The following is a 13,559-nucleotide window of genomic DNA, read 5'->3' as shown; positions in this document are numbered from 1 at the left end:
AGAATGCTCAACATCATTAGAGAAATGCTAATGAAATCATCAGAGAAATGCAAATGAAAACTACAATGAGATATCATCTCACACCAGTCAGAATGGCCATCATCAAAAAATCTAAAAACACAAATGCTGGAGAGGGTGTGGAGAAAAGGGAACAGTCTTGCACTGCTGGTGGGAATGTGAATTGGTACAGCCACTATAGAGAACAGAATGGAGGTTCCTTAAAAAACTACAAATAGAACTACCATATGACCCAGCAATCCCACTACTGGGCATATACCCTGAGAAAACCATAATTCAAAAAGAGTGATGTAACAAAATGTTCATTACAGCTCTATTTACAATAGCCAGGAGATGGAAACAACCTAAGTGTCCATCATCGGATGAATGGATAAAGAAAATGGCACAGATATACAATGGAATATTACTCAGCCATAAAAAGAAACAAAATAAGCTCTTTGTAATGAGGTGGATGGACCTAGACTTTGTCATACAGTGTGAAGTAAGTGAGAAAGAGAAAGACAAATACCACATGCTAACACACATATAAGGAATTTAAGAAAAAAAAATGTCATGAAGAACCTAGGGGTAAAACAGGAATAAAGACACAGACGTACTTGAGAATGGACTTGAGGATATGGGGAGGGGGAAGGGTAAGCTGTTGCAAAGCAAGAGAGTGGCATGGACATATATACACTACCAAACGTAACGTAGATAGCTAGTGGGAAGCAGCTGCATAGCACAGGGAGATCAGCTTGGTACTCTGTGACCACTTAGAGGGGTGGGATACGGAGGGTGGGAGGGAGGGAGACGCAAGAGGGAAGAGATATGTATAACTGATTCACTTTGTTATAAAGCAGAAACTAACACACCATAGTAAAGCAAATATACTCCAATAAAGATGCAAAAAAATCATAAAATGTGGGGAAGGAGAGTAAGAAAATGTACATATATAGTTTTCAGAATGTGTTTGAGCCTATATGACTACCAGTCTAAAGCAAATAGATATTGGAAGGGGTTAACATACTTGAAAAACAGGGTAGCCACAAATCAAAAACATATAATAGATTCACAAAAACCAAAGAAGAGAACACAAGCATAATATAAAATAAGATCAAACTCAAAAGGAAAAGAACAAAGAAGAAATACAAAATCAATTTGAAAACAAGGTTTAAAATGGCAATAAATACATATCAATAATTACCTTAAATGTCAATGGACTAAATGCTCCAATCAAAAGACACAGTGGCAGACTTCATTAAAAAAAAAAAAACATGAGCCTACGATATGCTGCCTACGTGAGACCGACTATAGGGCAAAGGACACAGATTGAAAGTGAGGGGCTGGAAAAAGATGTCTTGTCATTGCACGAAATGACAAGAAAGCAAGGGTAACCACCCTCATATCAGACAAAATAGACTTTAAAACAAAGGCTATAAAGAAAGATAAAGAAGGACACTATATAATGATAAAAAGGATCAATACAAGAAAAGGATATTACACTCATTAACATATATGAACCTAATATGGGAGCACCCAAATACATACAACAAATACTAACAAAGTGCGAAATTGACAGGAATACAATAATAGCAAGAGAATTTAACAGCCCACTCACATCAATGGGCAGATCTTCTAGACAGAAAAGCAGTAAGGCAACAGAGATCCTAAATGATACAATAGAACAGTTAGACTAATGATATTTTCAGGACATTAGATTACAAAAAAACCCCAAAGAACAACAAAAAAACCCCACAATACACATTCTTTACAAGTGCACATGGAACATTCTCTAGGACTGACCACATACTAGGGCACAAAACAAGCCTCAACAAATTAAGAGTATAGATATTATTTCAGCATCCTTTCTGACGACAGTTCCATGAAACTAGAAATCAACCACAGAAAAACAAGAAAAAAAACCCGATTACATGGAGACTAAGTAACCAGTTACTAAAAAACAAATGGGTCAATGATGAAATCAAGAAGTAAATTAGGGGGCCTCCCTGGTGGCGCAGTGGTTGAGAGTCTGCCTGCCGATGCAGGGGATACGGGTTCGTGCCCCGGTCCGGGAGGGTCCCACATGCAGTGGAGCAGCTGGGCCCATGAGCCATGGCCGCTGAGCCTGCACATCCCGAGCCTGTGCTCCGCAACGGGAGAGGCCACGACAGTGAGAGGCCCGCGTACGGCAAAAAAAAAAAAGAAGTAAATTAGGGCTTCCCTGGTGGCACAGTGGTTGAGAATCTGCCTGCTAATGCAGGGGACACGAGTTCAAGCCCTGGTTTGGGTGGATCCCACATGCCGCGGAGCAACTAGGCCCGTGAGCCACAACTACTGAGCCTGTGTGTCTGGAGCCTGTGCTCCGCAAAGAGAGGCGGCCATAGTGAGACTCCCGTGCACCGCGATGAAGAGTGGCCCCCGCTTGCCACACCTAGAGAAAGCCCTCGCACAGAAATGAAAATGCAACACAGCAAAAATAAATTAATTAATAAACTCCTACACCAACATCTTCTTTAAAAACAATACAAAAAAACGCATACGCCCTTTAAAAAAAAGTAAATTAAAAAATACCTTAAGACAAATGACAATGAAAACACAACCATACAAAATCTATGGGATGCAGCAAAAGCAGTTCTTGGACGTTCACAGCAATACAGACCCTCTTCAAGAAATAAGAAAAATCTTAGACTTCCCTTGTGGCACAGTGGTTAAGAATCCACCTGCCAATGCAGAGGACACAGGTTCGAGCCCTGGTCTGGGAAGATCCCACACGCCGCGGAGCAACTAAGGCCGTGCACCACAACTACTGAGCCTGTGTTCTAGAGCCCACGAGCCACAACTACTGAAGCCCGCCGGCCTAGAGCCCACGCTCCACAACAAGAGAAGCCATCGCAATGAGAAGCCGACCCACCGCAATGAAGGTTAGCCCCCTGCTCACCGCAACTAGAGAAAGCCCGCATGCAGCAATGAAGACCCAATGCAGCCAAAAATACCTAAATAAATTTATTTTAAAAATTAAAAAAATTTTAAAAAGAAACAAGAAAAATCTCAAAAAAAAAACCTAACCCACGAACTAGAAGAATTAGAAAAAGAAAAGACAAAACTTAAAGTCAGCAAAAGGAAGGAAACAATAGAGATCAGAGAGGAAGTAGAGATTAGAAAGCAATAGAAAAAACATCAATAAAACCAAGAGCTGGTTCTTTGAAAGGGTAAACAAAATGGACAAACCTATGGCCAGGCTCATCAAGAAAAGAGAGAGGACCCAAATACAATAAATAAAAGAGGAGAGGGCCTCCCTGGTGGTGCAGTGGTTGAGAGTCCGCCTGCCGATGCAGGGGATACGGGTTCGTGCCCCGGTCTGGGAGGATCCCATATGCCGTGGAGCGGCTGGGCCCGTGAGCCATGGCCGCTGGGCCTGCGCATCCGGAGCCTGTGCTCCGCAACGGGAGAGGCCACAACAGTGAGAGGCCCGCATACCGCAAAAAAAAAAAAAAAAAAAGAGGAGAAATTACAACTGATACCACAGAAAACCATATGAAACCATAAGAGAATACTATGAACAATTATATACCAACAAACTAGACAACTTAGAAGAAATGGACAAGTTTCTAGAAACACAAAGCCCACCAAAACTGAATCAAGAAGATAATTTGAACAGATTAAGATAATTGGAACAGACCTATCACTGGAAGTGAAATAGAATCTGTAATAATAATAATAATAATAATAATAATAATAACTCTCTACAAAAGTCCAAGACCAGAAGGCTTCACAGGCAAATTCTACCAAGCACACAAAGAAAAACTTAAACCAATCATTCTCAAACTCTTCCAAAAGATTGAAGAGGAGGGAACATTCCCAAAGACATTCTATGAAGCCACCATCACCCCAGTACCAATACCAGACAAGGACACTACCAAAAAAGAAAACTACAGGCCAATATGTTTGAATATAGATGCAAAAATTCTCAACAAAACATTAGCAAACCAAATCCAACAACATATAAAAGAAGATCATACCCATGACCAAGCTGGATTCATCCCAGGGTCACAAGGATGGTTCAACATATGCAAAAATCAATGTAATACTCCACATCAACAAAACACAAAAACCACATGATCATCTCAATAGATGCAGAAAAAGCATTTGACAAAATTCAACATCCATTCATGATTAAAAAATGCTTACAAAAGTGGGTATAGAGGGAACATTTCAACATAACAAAAGCTATTTATGACAAACCAACAGCCAACATAATACTCAATGGTGAAAACCTAAAAGCATTCTTGCTAAGATCTGGAACTAGACAAGAATGCCCACTCTCACCACTGCTATGCAAAAGAGTGTTAGAAGTCCTAACCACAGCAATCAGACAAGAAATAAAAAGGGATCCAAATTGGCAGGTAAAGGTAAAATTCTCATTATATTCATATAACATGATATATATAGAAAATCCTAAAGACTCCATGCAAAAACTACTAGAACTGATAAATGAATTCAGCAAGGTAGCAGGATACAAGATTAACATACAGAAGTGGTTGCATTTATTTACATTAACAATGAAATATCAGAAAGGGAATGTAAAAAACGATCCTGTTTAAAATCACATCAAAAAATACTTAGGAATAAATCTGACCAATGAGGTGAAAGACTTATGGGCTGAGAAGTATAAAACATTACTGAAGGAAACTGAAGAGAATTCAAACAAATGGAAGGATATCCCATGCTCTTGGACTGGAAGAATTAACATTGTTAATATGGCTGTACTACCCAAAGCAATCTATAGATTTAATGCAATCCCTACCAAATTACCCATGACATTTTTCACAGAACTGGAACAAATAATCCTAACATTTACATGGAACCATAAAAGACCCAAAATATTCCCAAAGCAATCCTGAGGAAAAAGAACAAAGCAGGAGATGTAACCCTCCCAGACTTCAGACAACACTACAAAGCTACAGTAAACAAAACAGCGCATGGTACTGGCACAGAAACAGATATGTGGACCGATGGAACACAACAGAGATCCCAGAAATAAACCCACACACCTACAGTCAATTAATCTCCAACAAAGGAGGCAAGAATTTACAATGAGAAAAAGACAGTTAGGAAAGTTGGACAGCCGCATGTAAATCAATGAAGTTAGAACACACCCTTGCACACCATGCACAAAAATAAACTCAAAATGCCTTAAAGAATTAAACATAAGACATGACATCATAAAACTCCTAGAAGAGAACACAGGGAAAACATTCTCTGACATAAAAGGTACCAACGTTTTCTTAGGTCAGCCTCCCAAGGCAGTAGAAATAAAAGCAAAAACAAACAAATGGGACCTAAAAAAATATAAGTTTTTGCACAGCAAAATAAAATGTAAACAAAAAGACAACCTACTGACTGGGAGAAAATATTTGCAAACGATGCAACTGACAAGGGATTAATGTCCAAAATACAGAAACAGCTCATACAACTCAATATCAAAAAAAAAGGGAAGAAGATCTAAATTGACATTTCTCTAAAGTAGACATACACATGGCCAACAGGCACATGAAAAGATGCTGAGCATCGCTAATTATCAGAAAAATGCAAATCAAAACTATGAGGTACCACCTCACACAGGTCAGAATGGCCATCATCAAAAACTCTGTAAATAACAAATGTGCGGAGGGTGTGGAGTAAAGGGAACCCTCCTACACTGTCGGGGGGAATGTAAATTGGTGCAGCCACTATGGAGAACAGTATGGAGGTGCCTCAAAAAACTGAAAATAGAGCCACCATAGGATCCAGCAATCCCATTCCTGGGCATATATGCGGAGAAAACTCTAATTCGAAAAGATACACGCTCCACAGTGTTCATTGCAGCACTATTTGCAATAGCCAGGGCATGGAAGCCACCTAAATGTCCATCAACAGATGAATGGATAGAGAAGATGTGCTATATATACACAGTGGAATACTACTCAGCCATAAAAACGAATGAAATAATGCCATTTGCAGCAACACAGATGGACCTTGAGATTATCATACTAAGTGAAGTCAGTCAGGTAGAGAAAGACAAATACCATATGATATCCCTTATATGTGGAAGCTAAAATACAGCACAAATGAGCTTATCTGTGAAACAGAAACAGACTCACAGACATAGGGAACAGCCTTGTGGTTGTCAAGGGGCAGGGAGGCGGGGAGGGATGCACTGGGAGTTGGGATTAGCAGATATAAGCTATTATATATAGAATGGATAAACAAGGTCCTACTGTAGAAGACAGGGAACTGTATTCCATATCCTGTGATAAGCCATGATGGAAAAGAATATGAAAAAGAAATACACAAATATTTATGTGTATAACTGAATCACTCTGCTGTACAGCAAAAATTAACACAACGTTGTAAATCAACTATATTTCCATAAAATAATTTTTTTTTAAAAAAAAGTATGTTTCCCCTTGTACGTGATAGATCATCTGTGGTGGGACCGGGCACTGAGGAGAAACGTGGAAGAAATAACGAGTGTCCTCACCCTCCAGGGGCTTTACAGTCTCATCAGGAAAAGTTAACGTCTTAATCCTGCAAATATTTAGTAATTAAGACAATACTTTAGTAACAGCCACGCAACACTACTTAAATACTGTAGCGCAGAAAACAACGAGGCTGATGAGACAACTACCCTCAACTCTAAACCACGTGCTACCCGGTTCCTGAAATTACCTAATCTTGTTGAATTAAAAAGCGCTCAAGCAAAGGTCTGTGTCTGTGGGGAGTCTCGCTGTCTCCTGCACACCTTGCATGGATCTCAGCCTGTCCCAGGCGACCTGCTCTCTCCTGCCACTCCACACTCATCTGCGGTGTTCTAGTCACACTTGGCCAAAAGCATGTCACCTTCCACTGTCCCCTCCCCACACCTCCTGTCTGTGCCTCACCTGCTTCGTTCACTTGGCTGCACAGACGTTCACGCTGCTCCAGCCCCGTCACTGTCGGCGGATTCCTGTCCCTCCCGGAAATCTGGACAGGCTTCTAGTTGCCTCCGGGCCTCCGGTCTCTTCCATTTCCCAGTGTCCTCCAGACTTTTGAAGGAGCAATTTACCTGAAATAGAATTCTGATTGTCACACGCCTGCTAGAAAGAGGGAAGGACCGAAATTGTGATGTTTCACATCTTTTTTAATCTCTTGTGGCATCCTCACCCCACCCCCTCATTCCCAGCAGTCACACGGGTTTCCTTGCTGCTCCTTGTACGAGGGAACTCCCATTCCCACCTGGCCAGCTTCCCTCCTCACTAAGGCCTGTAAAGCTTTTCCTGATGCTCCCAGCCTGTCTCTGTAGCTTCTTCCTCTTATAGCTTTAGCTCTGTGACACAGTATAACAAATGCCTCGGAGATGGCACTTAGTTATTCTTCAATCTATTTCTCCACTGCTGTGACAAAGCACAAGCAACAACAACAACAAAAACCGATCAGTTGGACCACATCAAAACTTAAAACCTTAGTGTTTCAAAAGGCACAATAGAGTAAAAAGGCAACCCATAGGATGGGGGAAATATTGCAAGCCTGTACCTGATAAGGGGCTAATATCCAGAATATAAAAGGAACTACTACAACTCAACAAAAAGACAACCTGATTTTAAAACGAGCAAAGGACCTAAGTGTCTACTGACAAATGAATGGATAAAGAAGATGTGGCACATATATATAATGGAATATTACTCAGCCATAAAAAGAAAGGAAATTGAGTTATTTGTAGTGAGGTGGATGGACCTAGAGACTGTCATACAGAGTGAAGTCAGTCAGAAAGAGAGAAATACCGTATGCTAACACATATATATGGAATCTAAAAAAAAGAAAAAGGATCTGAAGAACCTAGGGGTGAGCAGGAATACAGATGCAGATGTAGAGAATGGACTTGAGGATATGGGGTGGGGGAAGGGTAAGCTGGGAGAAACTGAGAGAGTGGCATGGACATATATACACTACTATATATAAAATCGATAGCTAGTGGGAAGCAGCCACATAGCACAGGGAGATCAGCTCAGTGCTTTGTGACCACCTAGAGGGGTGGGATAGGGAGGGTGGGATAGGGAGGGTGGGAGGGAGGGAGACGCAAGAGGGAAGAGATATGGGAAGATATGTATATGTATAACTGATTCACTTTGTTATGAAGCAGAAACTAACACACCATTGTAAAGCAATTATACTCCAATAAAGATGTAAAAAAAATCATAAAATGTGGGGAAGGAGAGTAAGAAAATGTACATATTTAGTTTTCAGAATGTGTTTGAACCTATGTGACTACCAGTCTAAAGCAAATAGATATTGGAAGGGGTCAACATACTTGAAAAACAGGGTAGCCGCAAATCAAAAACATATAATAGATTCAGAAAATCCAAAGAAGAGAACTCAAGCATAATACAAAAGAAGATCAAACTCAAAAGGAAAAGAACAAAGAAGAAATACAAAATCAATTTGAAAACAAGGTTTAAAATGCAATAAATACACATCAATAATTATCTTAAATGTCAATGGACTAAATGCCCCAATCAAAAGACACAGTGGCAGACTTGATTAAAAAAAAAAAAAAACATGAGCCTACGATATGCTGCCTACGTGAGACCGACTATAGGGCAAAGGACACAGATTGAAAGTGAGGGGCTGGAAAAAGATGTCTTGTCATTGCACGAAATGACAAGAAAGCAAGGGTAACCACCCTCATATCAGACAAAATAGACTTTAAAACAAAGGCTATAAAGAAAGATAAAGAAGGACACTATATAATGATAAAAAGGATCAATACAAGAAAAGGATATTACACTCATTAACATATATGAACCTAATATGGGAGCACCCAAATACATACAACAAATACTAACAAAGTGCGAAATTGACAGGAATACAATAATAGCAAGAGAATTTAACAGCCCACTCACATCAATGGGCAGATCTTCTAGACAGAAAAGCAGTAAGGCAACAGAGATCCTAAATGATACAATAGAACAGTTAGACTAATGATATTTTCAGGACATTAGATTACAAAAAAACCCCAAAGAACAACAAAAAAACCCCACAATACACATTCTTTACAAGTGCACATGGAACATTCTCTAGGACTGACCACATACTAGGGCACAAAACAAGCCTCAACAAATTAAGAGTATAGATATTATTTCAGCATCCTTTCTGACGACAGTTCCATGAAACTAGAAATCAACCACAGAAAAACAAGAAAAAAACCCGATTACATGGAGACTAAGTAACCAGTTACTAAAAAACAAATGGGTCAATGATGAAATCAAGAAGTAAATTAGGGGGCCTCCCTGGTGGCGCAGTGGTTGAGAGTCTGCCTGCCGATGCAGGGGATACGGGTTCGTGCCCCGGTCCGGGAGGGTCCCACATGCAGTGGAGCAGCTGGGCCCATGAGCCATGGCCGCTGAGCCTGCACATCCCGAGCCTGTGCTCCGCAACGGGAGAGGCCACGACAGTGAGAGGCCCGCGTACGGCAAAAAAAAAAAAGAAGTAAATTAGGGCTTCCCTGGTGGCACAGTGGTTGAGAATCTGCCTGCTAATGCAGGGGACTCGGGTTCGAGCCCTGGTCTGGGAGGATCCCACATAGGCCCGTGAGCCACAACTACTGAGCCTGCACGTCTGGAGCCTGTGCTACGCAACAAGAGAGGCTGCCATAGCGAGAGCGCTGCGCACTGCGATGAAGAGTGGCCCCCGCTCGAGACAACTAGAGAAAGCCCTCGCACAGAAACGAAGATGCAACACAGCAAAAATAAATAAAGTAATCAGTAAGCTCCTACCCCAAACATATTTTTTAAAAACAAAACAAAAAAACCGCACACGCCATTTAAAAAAAAAGGTAAATTAAAAAATACCTTGAGACAAATGACAATGGAAACACAACCAAACAAAATCTATGGGATGCAGCAAAAGCAGTTCTTGGAAGTTCATAGCAATACAGACCCTCTTCAAGAAACAAGAAAAATCTTAGACCTCCCTGGTGGCATAGTGGTTAAGAATCTGCCTGCCAATGCATAGGACACAGGTTCGAGCCCTGGTCTGGGAAGATCCCACATGCCGTGGAGCAACTAAGCCCGTGCACCACAACTACTGAGCCTGTGTTCTAGAGCCCACGAGCCACAACTACTGAAGCCCGCCGGCCTAGAGCCCACGCTCCACAACAAGAGAAGCCACCGCAATGAGAAGCCCACGAACCGCAATGAAGGGTAGCCCCCTGCTCACCGCAACTAGAGAAAGCCCGCATGCAGCAATGAAGACCCAATGCAGCCAAAAATACCTAAATAAATTTATTTTAAAAATTAAAAAAATTTTAAAAAGAAACAAGAAAAATCTCAAAAAAAAAACCTAACCCACGAACTAGAAGAATTAGAAAAAGAAAAGACAAAACTTAAAGTCAGCAAAAGGAAGGAAACAATAGAGATCAGAGAGGAAGTAGAGATTAGAAAGCAATAGAAAAAACATCAATAAAACCAAGAGCTGGTTCTTTGAAAGGGTAAACAAAATGGACAAACCTATGGCCAGGCTCACCAAGAAAAGAGAGAGGATCCAAATACAATAAATAGAAGAGGAGAAATTACAACTGATACCAGAGAAAACCATACGAAACCATAAGAGAATACTATGAACAATTATATACCAACAAACTAGACAACTTAAAAGAGATGGACAAGTTTCTAGAAACACACAGCCCACCAAAACTGAATCAAGAAGATAATTTGAACAGATAAGATAATTGAAACAGACCTATCACTGGAAGTGAAATAGAATCTGCAATAATAATAATAATAATAACAACTCTCTACAAAAGTCCAAGACCAGAAGGCTTCACAGGCAAATTCTACCAAGCACACAAAGAAAAACTTAAACCAATCATTCTCAAACTCTTCCAAAAGACTGAAGAGGAGGGAACACTCCCAAAGATATTCTATGAAGCCACCATCACCCCAGTACCAATACCAGACAAGGACACTACCAAAAAAGAAAACTACAGGCCAATATGTTTGAATATAGATGCAAAAATTCTCAACAAAGCATTAGCAAACCAAATCCAACAACATATAAAAGAAGATCATGGGCCTCCCTGGTGGCGCCGTGGTTGAGAGTCCGCCTGCCGATGCAGGGGATACGGGTTCGTGCCCTGGTCTGGGAGGATCCCATATGCCGCGGAGCGGCTGGGCCCGTGAGCCATGGCTGCTGAGCCTGCGCATCCGGAGCCTGTGCTCCGCAACGGGAGAGGCCACAACAGTGAGAGGCCCGCGTACGGCAAAAAAAAAAAAAAAAAAAAAAAAAAAAGAAGATCATACCCATGACCAAGCTGGATTCATCCTAGGGTCACAAGGATGGTTCAACATATGCAAAAATCAATGTAATACACTACATCAACAAAACACAAAAACCACATGATCATCTCAATAGACGCAGAAAAAGCATTTGACAAAATTCAACATCCATTCATGATTAAAAAATGCTTACAAAAGTGGGTATAGAGGGAACATTTCAACATAACAAAAGCTATTTATGACAAACCAACAGCCAACATAATACTCAACGGTGAAAACCTAAAAGCATTCTTGCTAAGATCTGGAACAAGACAAGGATGCCCACTCTCACCACTGCTATGCAAAAGAGTATTGGAAGTCCTAACCACAGCAATCAGACAAGAAATAAAAAGGGATCCAAATTGGTAGGTAAGAGGTAAAATTCTCATTATATTCATATAACATGATATATATAGAAAACCCTAAAGACTCCATGCAAAAACTACTAGAACTGATAAATGAATTCAGCAAGGTAGCAGGATACAAGATTAACATACAGAAGTTGGTTGCATTTTTTTACGTTAACAATGAAATATCAGAAAGGGAATGTAAAAAACGATCCTGTTTAAAATCACATCAAAAAATACTTAGGAATAAATCTGACCAATGAGGTGAAAGACTTATGGGCTGAGAACTATAAAACATTAATGAAGGAAACTGAAGAGGATTCAAAGAAGTGCAAGGATATCCCATGCTCTTGGATTGGAAGAATTAACATTGTTAAAATGGCTGTACTACCCAAAGCAATCTATAGATTTAATGCAATCCCTATCAAATTACCCATGACATTTTTCACAGAACTGGAACAAATAATCCTAACATTTACATGGAACCATAAAAGACCCAAAATATTCCCAAAGCAATCCTGAGGAAAAAGAACAAAGCAGGAGATGTAACCCTCCCAGACTTCAGACAACGCTACAAAGCTACAGTAAACAAAACAGCGCATGGTACTGGCACAAAAACAGATATATGGACCGATGGAACACAACAGAGATCCCAGAAATAAACCTACACACCTACAGTCAATTAATCTTCAACAAAGGAGGCAAGAATTTACAATGAGAAAACGACAGTTGGAAAAGTTGGACAGCTGCATGTAAATCAATGAAGTTAGAACACACCCTCACACCATACACAAAAATAAACTCAAAATGGCTTAAAGACTTAAACGTACGACATGACACCATAAAACTCCTAGAAGAGAACACAGGGAAAACATTCTCTGACATAAAAGGTACTAATATTTTCTTAGGTCAGCTTCCCAAGGCAGTAGAAATAAAAGCAAAAACAAACAAACGGGACCTAATCAAACATAAGCTTTTGTACAGCAAAGGAAACTGTAAACAAAAAGACAACCTATTGACTGGGAGAAAAGATTTGCAAATGATGCAACTGACAAGGGATTAATGTCCAAAATACAGAAACAGCTCATACAACTCAATATCAAAAAAAAAATGGGAAGAAGATCTAAATAGACATTTCTCTAAAGTAGACATACAGATGGCCAACAGGCACGTGAAAAGATGCTGAGCATCGCTAGTTATCAGAAAAATGCAAATCAAAACTACGAGGTACCACCTCACACAGGTCAGAATGGCCATCATCAAAAACTCTATAAATAACAAATGCTGCAGAGGGTGTGGAGTAAAGGGAACCCTCCTACACTGTCGGGGGGAATGTAAATTGGTGCAGCCACTATGGAGAACAGTATGGAGGCATCTCAAAAAACTGAAAATAGAGCCACCATAGGATCCAGCAATCCCAGTCCTGGGCATATATGCGGAGAAAACTCTAATTTGAAAAGATACATGCACCCTCTATGTTCACAGCAGCACAATTTGCAATAGCCAGGGCACAGAAGCCACCTAAATGTCCATCAACAGATGAATGGATAGAGAAGATGTGCTATATATACACAGTGGAATACTACTCAGCCATAAAAACGAATGAAATAATGCCATTTGCAGCAACACAGATGGACCTTGAGATTATCATACTAAGTGAAGTCAGTCAGGCAGAGAAAGACAAATACCCTATGATATCCCTTATATGTGGAAGCTAAAATACAGCACAAATGAGCTTATCTGTGAAACAGAAACAGACACACACATAGGGAACAGCCTTGTGGTTGTCAAGGGGCAGGGAGGTGAGGAGGGATGCACTGGGAGTCGGGATTAGCAGATATAAACTAGTATATATAGAATGGATAAACAAGGTCCTACTGTAGAG

General features: G+C 40.4%; 1 long non-coding RNA gene across 3 annotated transcripts in view; it reads right to left on the bottom strand.

The window, feature by feature from the left end:
- The window catches only part of LOC132496028 (uncharacterized), a 47,976-nt gene that overhangs the window by 19,867 nt on the left and 14,550 nt on the right, over positions 1–13,559 (bottom strand). For all 3 annotated transcript variants that reach the window (XR_009533354.1, XR_009533356.1, XR_009533355.1), the window contains exon 6: positions 6,918–7,081. This is a non-coding gene — a long non-coding RNA (uncharacterized LOC132496028). The remainder of the gene's footprint in view (positions 1–6,917; positions 7,082–13,559) is intronic.

This window comes from Mesoplodon densirostris, chromosome 9 (assembly GCF_025265405.1).
Source record: "Mesoplodon densirostris isolate mMesDen1 chromosome 9, mMesDen1 primary haplotype, whole genome shotgun sequence".
NCBI classification, from domain to species: Eukaryota; Metazoa; Chordata; class Mammalia; order Artiodactyla; family Ziphiidae; genus Mesoplodon; species Mesoplodon densirostris.
Note: the sequence above shows the minus strand (reverse complement) of the source record. Positions and strands in the feature narration are given on the sequence as shown.